At 45.1% G+C, this 11,298-nt stretch overlaps 1 protein-coding gene across 1 annotated transcript in view; it reads right to left on the bottom strand.

Annotated features, from left to right (window-relative positions):
• Positions 1 to 11,298, bottom strand: part of IPO11 (importin 11) — a 268,026-nt gene that overhangs the window by 143,423 nt on the left and 113,305 nt on the right. The window lies entirely within an intron of this gene.

Below are 11,298 nucleotides of genomic sequence, written 5' to 3'. Positions count from 1 at the left end.
GTGCCTCCACACATGGGAGTGTACCAAGCTTCACACAATAAGGAAGGTGGGGTGAAGTCCAACACAATTTTATTGAACAAACAAGAACAACAACAAATAGATATGCATATATACATCTATGTAAACTGTGTAGTGATACATCAGTACTCAATATTTACACATATATACACCCAAATATACATATATACACTCTTTCACTCAAGGGTACCTAGCAGGTACAACCAAAACAAAGGGAGAAGATTACACTTCCACAATAGTTAAGTACACACCAAAACAAGGAAGTGTGCCAACACAGCTATTATTATTATTGCAGCACAAGTAAATTATGCAGTCAAAATAAACACAACAGTTTCGATTCCATTCAATTCAATGTGGCTGCAAACTCGTTCCAATAGACTGGGAGAGTCAAGTCCCATATGTTAACGGAACCTCTTTATCACAGGCTGCAAACGGTGCCAGTTGAAGTTAATCGGTGGCGTCCAAGATTTATGAGCTCCAAGGTGGCGACGAGCTATACCGGTCTATTCCTTTCGGCTCGTTTCAAACCCAGTTCTTCATCAGGCCACCAATGTCCTACAATTTATATCACAAACTATCAGTAATCAGCCCAATATTGGCTGCCCCTGTGTTACCGTCTGCCAGTTCATACTTACAGTTAATCAAAGTATTTCGTATCCAAACTCAAAAAGCATTCCGGTTTACATTCAGGTTTACATTTACAGATCCAGCTCTCGAGTTGGGTGCGGGGGGCGTGGATATCCACCATTAAATACAAGCCACTAGGTCAATTGCCATACAATTAATTGATTTAAAGACATATCAGTCCCAGATACATTTATTTCAAATGACTCATGTCTGAGTGGGACCAAGTGCCGCCGCTTGACCAACCGCTTGACCAACACACTTAGCCGTAACACCTTAAAACACATCAAATTCAGTTACAGCCACCACATCTTTGTGCATTGGAATTCACAGCGGGGTAGGAGGGAGGGTTGTGTGTCAGCACAGAAGAACTCGATGAACATAAGTTACAGGTATGTTAACCCTGTTTTCATCTTCGTTCTTCTGTGCCTCCACACATGGGAGTGTACCAAGCTTCACACAATAAGGAAGGTGGGGTGAAGTCCAACACAATTTTATTGAACAAACAAGAACAACAACAAATAGATATGCATATATACATCTATGTAAACTGTGTAGTGATACATCAGTACTCAATATTTACACATATATACACCCAAATATACATATATACACTCTTTCACTCAAGGGTACCTAGCAGGTACGCCAAGAAAGTCTTCCCAAGACTCCCTCAGGAAAAAAGGGAGTGTAGGACAGCCTTGGCCACAGATACATCCTGCTCCGCATTGACATCAATGGCGTAATGCTTGACAAAGGTGTCTGCAGAGGACCATGTGGCTGCTTTACAAATGTTAACGAGGGGCACCCCCCTGAGGAGTGCCGAAGAGGACGCTTGGGACCGCGTGGAGTGGGCCCTAACATGAAGCGGGCAAGCTACCCCTGCCAGGGAATAGGCCCTGCTAATGGCCGCCACAATCCACCTAGACAGGGTTTGTGAGGAAGCCCTGTTACCCTTGTCCTTGGCCCCAAAACATACAAACAGGTGAGGACTGGAGCGGAATCCCTTTGTCCTATCCAGGTAATAAGCTAGGGCCCTCTTCAAGTCTAGGGAATGGAGGGCCCTTTCCCCCTTAGAGGAAGGTTGAGGAAAGAATGCAGGCAGTGAGATATCCTGCGAGAGGTGGAAGGCGGACACCACCTTGGGCAGAAACCCGAGGCAGGGACGCAGGACCACCTTGTTGGGATGAAACACAAGAAAGGGAGGGTCAGACCGCAGTGCAGACAGCTCACTGACCCTTCTGGCCGATGTCACAGCCACCAAGAATGCCACCTTGTAGGATAGCATATCCAAGGGGCAGGTAGCCATAGGTTCAAATGGAGGCAACATGAGACGGGAGAGTACCAGGGACAGTGACCACTGAGGCATTGGCGCCGGCACAGGTGGGTAAAGATTGTACATGCCCTTAAGGAACTGGCGGGATTGTGGGTGAGAAAACAGTGTAGCACCCTCAACTCGGGTGTGAGCAGCTGATATCGCTGCCAGGTGGACCTTGAGGGAGGAAACCTTCAAGCCCAGGCCACGCAAGTGGCACAAATACTCGAATACAACCCCCAAGGGACTGCTGTCAGGCACCACTCCTTTAGCAAGTGCCCAAAGTTCAAACCTGCGCCACTTGGCCACATAAGCGCGCCTAGTGGATGGCCGACGAGCATTCAGGAGGACCCTCTGTACCTCGTCAGTAAAGCCTACAGGGGCGACTTCCGGTTTGGGATCCATGGAGGTCTAACGCAGCTCCATTTGCGGAGCTGACCGGACTGCCGTTTTAAGCGGCCGGCGGGGTGAAAATAGCCCGCGGCCGACTGCTCTCAGGCGGAGAGCAGGCAAAGAACGCTCAAGACCCTAGGGTGAGTTAGATCTCGGACGAGGGGGGGCTCTGCGTAACGGATCCCCTCCCGATCCTTGAGGTCCCTCCTTGCGACGGGTCAGCTACAATCTCTGCGGCAGTTTTGGGGCCAATTCGGCTGGCATAAGACCTACATACCCAAGCTTCGATTGGGGGAAGTAGTGGAAAGGAGAACTTGAAATCGAAACAGCGATTACAACCCGAGGAAAGTGAAGGGAAGGTAAAGATCACTATCTTCCGATACGGGACAGATTGATAAAAACAGAGAGGAAAAAAAGTAGATTTTTAAACTGCAACAGACTAGCGAAAAGGAGGGGAAGCTCCGGCAGGAGTTGTATTTGAAAAGAGACTAAGTTTAAAGAAGTTATTAAAGAAATCGGACTATTGTTTTGAATACCTGTGGCTTTGGAGCTGTGAGAAAAAGACACCATCGCGAGATCTGCTGTGGGAAGACAGGAAGTGCGTAACAACAATAGAGCGGCTGGAGAGAAGCGGCCCTTGTTGGAGGGCAGGAAGAAGGGAATCGCCATCTTTGAGAGGGGAAGGGTCGCGGCCTCAGCGGAAAAGGAAGTTGGCCATATTGGTTTATAAAATCATAGAGAGACCATAGAGAAAAGACGCCCGACATTTTGGACCCTTTAAAATCAATTTATGCAAGAAGACCGGGACATTTGAAATAAAAAAGGTACTAAAGTTAACGCCACGGAGCTAAGGAAGAGAGCGGACTCGTGGGAGCGAGCCAAAGCAAGCCCCACGATGTCGAAGAAAGAGTGGCAATCGGCAATAGAAAACCTGGATAAAAAACTTTTGGAGGTGATTAAAGAATTTAAAGACATGAAATTGGAGTTGATCAAAGAGGTTAAACAGACAGTAAAATCGGAGCTGTCAGAAGTAAAATCGGAGCTGTCAGAAGTGAAGAAAGGTATGGAAACAATACAAAGTGAATTACAAGGGACGCAGCAGAGAGTTAAAACAGTAGAAGGAGCGATGGAGAACCTAGCAGATACGCAACAAACAGAGATGAGGCTGATGAGGGGAAGGATGGCGGTTGCGGAAAGTAGACATATGGAGAAGCAGCTGAGATTTCGCGGCCTGCCGGAAATGGAAGGAAAGACAGCGCAAGAACAGATGACGGAGGTGTTAGCTGAATACCTGGGGAAGGAGGAGGAGGATGTTGTGGCTATCCTAGATGTGGCATATCGTGTGAATTCGAGAATTGCAACCCAGAGGAAACTACCAAGAGACGTGATTGTACAATTTACAACAAGAAACATGAAAGAGAAGATTGTGACTAAACAGTTTCAAGATCCATTGGAGATCGATGGCAAGACAATCATTATAATGAAGGAACTACCCAGATCAGTGTTACTAGATCGGAAAAAATATAAAGCGCTAATCCAGATGTTGAAGGACATGAAAATCAGGTACAGATGGGAGCTTCCAGAGGGTTTGTCCTTCGAATTTGGAGGTGCCAAAAAGCGTATCAGATCTGAGCGGGAGATGGAGCGATTTATAAGGGACAATGAAAAAGACTTACCAACAAGATTATGAATATGGAGTGCAAAGTATTATCTTGGAATGTAAATGGACTAAACTCACCGAGTAAGAGGAAAAATATTTTTCACTGGCTATTAAAACAAAAATGTGATATTGTTTGTTTGCAAGAGACTCATATTCGAAAACAAGATGTAAAATATTTAAAACTGGGAAAATTGGGCAAGGACTTTGTAGCGGCCTCAAGTAAGAAAAAAAGAGGAGTGGTGTTGTATGTAAAAGAGGAGCTACAACCAAAATTCATAATGAAAGATGTGGAAGCCAGATTTGTAGCAGTGGAATGTACTTGGAACCTAAAGAGAGTGTTGGTAGTCGGAATCTACGCACCTAATGGTGCAAAAGAGAGCTTCTTTGAGGATTTGAAGAAGCATTTAGACGATCTTTCATATGATCAGATAATTCTTGCTGGAGACTTCAATGGAGTGACAGATTTGGAACTGGACAAAAAGACTACAATGGCACAAAAGAAAAGAGGACTATTACCAAAGCTCTTTTTTGAGTTGATTCAACAAGAGACTCTTGAAGATGTATGGAGGAGAGAATATCCTAAAAGCAGACAGTTTACTTTTTATTCTGCAAGACACTACACATTATCAAGAATTGACATGATCTGGGCCTCAAAAGATTTGGCGTTATGGACTAAAGATGTAGAAATAATGCCGATGGTAGGCTCAGATCATAACCCAATTATGTGGAAACTAGGGAAGAGGAGAAAAAGGAAAGCATGGAGAATAAATGAGGACTTGCTACAGGAAAAAGAGAATATGGAAATATTGAGAAGAGAGACAAAGTTTTTCATACAATATAACGTGAATAAAGAAGCACCAACTGATAAAGTTTGGGATGCTTACAAGGCGGTGATAAGGGGCATACTAATGGACTTAAATGGTAGAGCAAGAAAGAAGAAAGAGGAGAAGAGACAAGAGATTGAGGAGAAAATAAAAGCTAAGGAAATTCAGTTAAAAAAGAGACCAGGGAAAAAGAAACTATACCAGGAAATTAAAATATTGCAAGAACAGCTAACAGCAATGAGTAATAAAGAATTGGAGTGGAATCTCAAAAGGCTGAATCAGAAAGCGTTTGAGGGTGCAAATAAACCTGGGAAGTACCTGGCATGGCAACTGAAGAAGAGAAGGGAAAAGAAAACAATAAATAAAATTTGTGAAGACGACAAAACGTATTTGGAACAGACTACCATTAGTAGAGCCTTTTACAAATTTTACGCTAAACTATACAACAAGAAAGAAGTAAATAAAGACTCAATAGCGTCATATTTGGAGAAAATGACATTTCCAGAAATCTCGGCTGCTTGGAGAAGTAAATTGAACAGTGAGGTAACGGATGAGGAAATAAGTAAGGCAATACAATCTGCAAATCTAGGAAAGGCGCCAGGGCCAGATGGACTTACAGCTAAATTTTATAAGACTATGGCCAACGAGCTGGCACCATTCCTAAAGGAGGTGATCAATGGAGTTCTAAGGGATCAAAGGATTCCAGACACTTGGTCTGAAGCGAACATATCATTGATCCCAAAAGAGGGCCAAGATTTGACTAATGTGAAAAATTACAGACCTATATCGTTACTCAACAATGACTATAAAATTTTTGCGAAGATACTGGCGGAGAGACTGAAGGGGTGGCTTTCGGAAGTTATAGAGGAGGAGCAAGCAGGCTTTTTGCCAGACAGACAAATAAGAGACAATTTAAGGACAGTGATTGATGCTATTGAATATTATGACAAGCGTTGTGATAAAGAGGTTGGTTTCTTCTTTGTTGACGCTGAAAAGGCATTTGACAATTTAAACTGGGACTTTATGTTTGCCACTATGGAAAAGCTACAATTAGGAGAAAGATTCATCAGAGCAATCAAGGAAATTTACAGAGACCAGACTGCAGCAATTGTGGTGAATGATGAACTGACTAAGAAACTGATTATAAGTAAAGGAACAAGACAAGGTTGCCCGTTGTCTCCACTGTTGTTCATTTTAGTATTGGAGATCCTGATGATACAAATACGACAAGATGAGGAAATTCGAGGAATAAAAATAAAGGACTATTCATACAAGGTCAGAGCATTTGCGGACGATATAATGTTAATCGTAGAGGACCCATTGGAGAACATGCCAAAAGTGATAGACAAGATCAAGGAGTTTGGAGACTTGGCAGGTTTTTATATTAACAAAAAGAAGTCAAAGATATTATGTAAAAATATGACTAAGCAGAAACAACAATTGCTAATGGAAACAACGGACTGTGAAGTAACAAGTAAGGTGAAATACTTGGGAATTGAACTGACTGCAAAGAATATAGATTTATTCAAGAACAATTATGAAAAACTATGGACTCAGATAGAGAGAGATTTGATTAAATGGAATAGGCTCAATCTGTCATGGTTGGGTAGGATTGCAGCAGTTAAAATGAATGTGTTACCAAGAGTGATGTTTTTGCTACAGACAATACCAATCATCAGAGACTCTAAACAATTTGAAAAATGGCAGAGGAAAATATCAGATTTTGTATGGGCAGGCAAGAAGCCTCGAGTGAAAATGAAAGTTTTACAAGATGCAAAGGAAAGAGGCGGAATGCAACTGCCCAATCTGAGACTTTACCACGATGCAATCTGCCTAGTTTGGCTGAAAGAGTGGATGACATTAAAGAACAAGAAATTATTAGCCCTAGAGGGATATAAAAAAATATTCGGATGGCACGCATACCTATGGCATGACAAAGTAAAGGTCAACTCGATGTTCCTGCACCATTTTGTACGGAGAAGTCTATACACAATCTGGAAGAAGTACAGAAATTATCTACAAGAAGGAACTCCTTGGTGGGTGGTTCCATATGAGGTGATAGACCCGAGAGCTGTTGATAATGAACGACAATGTTTAACTTACAAAGAAATAACTAAAATTGAAGCAGCTAAACTTAGAATAAAGACGCAAGAGGAACTATCACCTAATTACGATTGGTTCCAGTATAGACAGATCAGAGACTTGTATAACTCGGACTCTGTAAAGGGAGGTATACGATTAGAGAATTCGGAACTAGAGCAGACCCTTCTTAAAGAGGACAAGAAAAGAATATCCAAGGTATACCAAGTACTGTTGAAATGGTATACCGAGGATGAGACGGTTAAAACACAAATGGTGAAATGGGCTATAAATTTCAACAAAGAAATAACAATGGAGGCATGGGAATACTTGTGGAAGACTACAATAAAGATAACGACATGTACTAGCATTAAAGAGAACATTTACAAAATGATCTATCGTTGGTACATGACACCAAAGAAGATTGCGCTAGGGAATTTGAACACTTCTAATAAATGCTGGAAATGCAAGAAGCACGAGGGCTCCCTCTATCATATGTGGTGGTCGTGTGAGGTAGCTAGGCAGTACTGGGGGGAAATAATAAGAGAAATGAGTGAAATTTTACAATTTCAAATCAATAAGAATCCAGAACTCCTGCTACTGAACTTGGGAATGGAGGGAATTCCAGCCCATCATAGGACGCTGATATTTTACATGACGGCAGCAGCTAGACTTTTATATGCGCAAAAATGGAAAGTACAAGAAGTGCCAACTATCGAAGATTGGATTTATAAATTGCTGCACATGGCCGAAATGGACAAGATGACAAGAAAACTGAGAAATCTGGACTCAGGGCAGTTTAACACAGACTGGGAGAAGCTGAAAAAATATCTGGAGAAGAAATGGGAGGTGGGAGGAAAACTGTGGCAGTTTGAGAACTACTGAAGTATAATAAAATGTAGAGGGGGGTGACTTTACCGGGGGGAGAAGAGATAAATGTGAATTTATAAGCAGTTAGATTAACAGATTAACATATATATAGATATATATAGGCTATATATATAGGCTAATAAACAGAATATTGATAGAAAATAATCAACTATAAGGATTAAATATAAGGACTGAGTAACCAATAATATTTTCTTTCTTTGATAAGATGTGTACAATGCACCAAACTGAATGTCTGAAGGTATAGATGAGTTAAATTGATTGACTATGTGATGATAGTTATATAAAATTATTATAAAAAGATAGAATGAGCAATATATAGAGAATAAGTCAAATTGTTTGATTTAAATGAATGTAAGATTTATATGGTTCATGATATATAGAAGGATTTAAAATTGGAGATTGGGATAAATTGTTTATCTAAGATGGAAACAAAGACTTACAGTTTGGGTATATAATATTAAAAATAGTTAAGGATGTACTGCTTAGAATAATGGAGAATATATATTTGTTTTAGATAGAGGAACTTAATAGAAGTAAGGGAAAAGGGACAAAGGGTTGGAAAACTGTTGGAAGTCAATAAGGGGGGGGGAAGGGAGGGGGTTAGAAATGGAAAACTGGGGTAAATTGAATGTAAATGTAAAAATAACGGATTCTAACCCAATAAAAAATTTTTCAAAAAAAAAAAAAGTAAAGCCTACAGGGGAGGAACGATCCGCCAAGCCGTTAGGTGCAGCTTCCTGGGATCGTGGTGGACTAGGCTCCCGTTCAGGAGAAGGTCTTGCCGAGGGGGCAGACTGACATATGTCCGTTGGGACAGCCGCAGGAGCTTCGGGAACCAAACCTGCCGTGGCCAAAAGGGGGCCACCAGGATGCAGTCCGTCCCGTCGTCCTCTATCTTGCACAGGACCCTGGGAATCAAGGGGAATGGAGGAAACATGTAGTGCAAGCCCTGCGTCCACGTAAACTGGAAGGCATCCCCAATAGAGAGGGGGTCGCTCCCTGCCCTGGAACAGAACGTGTGGGCCTTGGTGGTCGCCGCAGTGGCGAACACGTCTATCACTGGATGACCCCACATTTGGAAGATCGGCCCAATGCACTCTACGTTCAGTTCCCACTCGTGGTCCAGCAAAGGGACCCTGCTGAGGGCATCTGCCCGGGCATTGTCTGACCCAGCCACGTGCATAGCACGGATCGACACGCCGTTCCTGATAGCCCACTGCCAAGTGAGCGTGGCTTCCCGGCACAGGGCCATGGACACTGTGCCCCCCTGCTGATTCACGTAGTACATGGCAGTCGTGTTGTCCGTCTGCACCAAGACCTGATGATTTCTCAGCAGTGCTGTAAGAGACACAAGTGCGAAACGAATGGCCCTTAGTTCAAGCACATTAATATGGAGGGTCTTTTCCCTCTCAGACCAGACATCTTGCACAGACACATCACCACAGTAAGCCCCCCATCCCAACAGAGAGGCATCAGAGGTAACCGTGATGTCATGGTGCTGATACCCAAAGGGGGTCCCTTTAAACAAGTTGTCATCAGATAGCCACCAGTCCAAGGAGGAGAGGATGACCCTCGGGATAGAGAATTTGAGGGACGGAGGGTGCAGCAGAGTATCGTACCTCCGCACAAACCAGTTCTGGAGAGGGCGCATACGCAGCCTAGCAAAGGGCACCACAGAGGTGGCCGCTGCCATATGCCCTACTAAGCACTGGATAGAGCGCACGGACTGGAATCGGTTCTTTTTAAACATGGACACAAGACCCCTTAGGGACCTAGCTCTCTCCAAGGGGAGCAGAGCCTTACCCTCCACAGAGTCCAACAGTGCACCAATGTAGGAAACCTTGCAGCTGGGCACCAGTTTAGATTTTTCAAAGTTCACCAGGAGCCCCAGGCGTTGGCAAGTGCTAAGTACCAAGCCAATGTCCTGCACCAGCCTAGACTCCGATTCAGCCACGATGAGCCAGTCATCGAGGTACGGAAAGATGGTACAGCCCTCTTCCCGTAGGAAGGAAACCACAGGGGCCACACATTTCGTGAACACTCGTGGGGCAGTGGACAGGCCGAAAGGGAGCACCTTATACCGGAAAACCCTTTGCCGGTAAACGAAGCTCAGGTATTTCCTGTGCTCCTCCCGTATCCCCACGTGAAAATATGCATCCTTTAAGTCAAGGACCGCAAACCAATCCCCGTGTTTGAGCAAGGCGATCACAGTCGCCAACGTAACCATCTTGAATTTGGTCACCTTGAGGAAGGCATTAAGGCCCCTCAGATCTAAAATGGGACGTAAGCCCCCATCCTTCTTAGGGACCAGGAAGAACCTAGAGAAGAAACCCTTTACAGAGTCCTCATAGGGCAATTCTTCCACAGCACCCTTGGCCAAGAACGACACGATCTCCGCATCCAGCTCAGCCATAGTGTTATTGACAGCTGTCAAGGGTGAACTGCATCTAGGCAGCTCAACGAACTCCAGCCCGTATCCCATTTCAACAATTGTTAAGACCCATGAGTCAGATGTTATTGACTCCCACTCAGAGAGGAGTGGACTCAGTCTGTCCGAGAAGTTCGGGGATACGGCTGGCGCGACCCATCAGTACTGCCTCCCGGCACCCTGCTGATCTCTCTGCTGGGCCGGTTGCTGTGACGGACGAGGCTTGAAGGGCCTACGCCTCCTCTGCTGTTGTGTGGGAGGGTAGGACCGCTGCTGGTAGGCAGGATACTGGTGGAAACCCGGCCGCTGCTGCTGGTACCTGCCCTGGAAGTGGTAAGGGCCGGACCGGGGAGCGTACCGTGGCCTGGAGGCGGGTTTGTCCGAAGGAGCCAGACCCAAGGACCGTGCCGTCTGTCTGTCCTCCTTTTTCTTTTTCAGGGTCTCGTCGGTGGACTTGGAGAACAGCGAGTCCCCCTCAAAGGGCATGCTCTCCACCCTGGAACCAGCATTCATTTGCTGTTTAGACAGCCGGACAGCCTCTGTTTGCAGCAGGGACACCACAGCCTTCTGCTCAGGTGGGAGGTCCCTGGTATAGGACGCCAACTTCTCCCAGAGGTACAGCTGGTACCCTGCCATGATGGTCTGGTAGTTGGCAATCCTCAGACCCAGCGAAGCGACGATGTACTGGCGCCTGCCCATGGCATCAAGCTTTCTGCCCTCTTTATCGGCAGGCACCGAGGAGTGACCCGACCGTCGGGGGTTGAATTCCTCCGTGACCAAGGAGGAAGGTGGAGGGTGCTTCACCAACGCCGGCCAGGTGCCCTGCTTGATCTTATAAAGCTGCTCGATCCTCTTAGATGTTGGAGGCTGGTCACAGGGCACCTTCCACACCTTCTCCACGATCTCCTCAATACCCTCGAGCATGGGGAAGCCAATGGACGCCGGGTTGTCACCGTATATCCGCTCGAGCAGCTTGTCTTTGGTCTGTGGGGTCGCCGAGGAGATGTCCATCTCGAGGGCCTGGGCCATCCTCGCCATCTGGTCAGCGTAGATGCGGAGGTCCTCGTAC

This window comes from Eublepharis macularius, chromosome 8 (genome assembly GCF_028583425.1).
Source record: "Eublepharis macularius isolate TG4126 chromosome 8, MPM_Emac_v1.0, whole genome shotgun sequence".
NCBI classification, from domain to species: Eukaryota; Metazoa; Chordata; class Lepidosauria; order Squamata; family Eublepharidae; genus Eublepharis; species Eublepharis macularius.
Note: the sequence above shows the minus strand (reverse complement) of the source record. Positions and strands in the feature narration are given on the sequence as shown.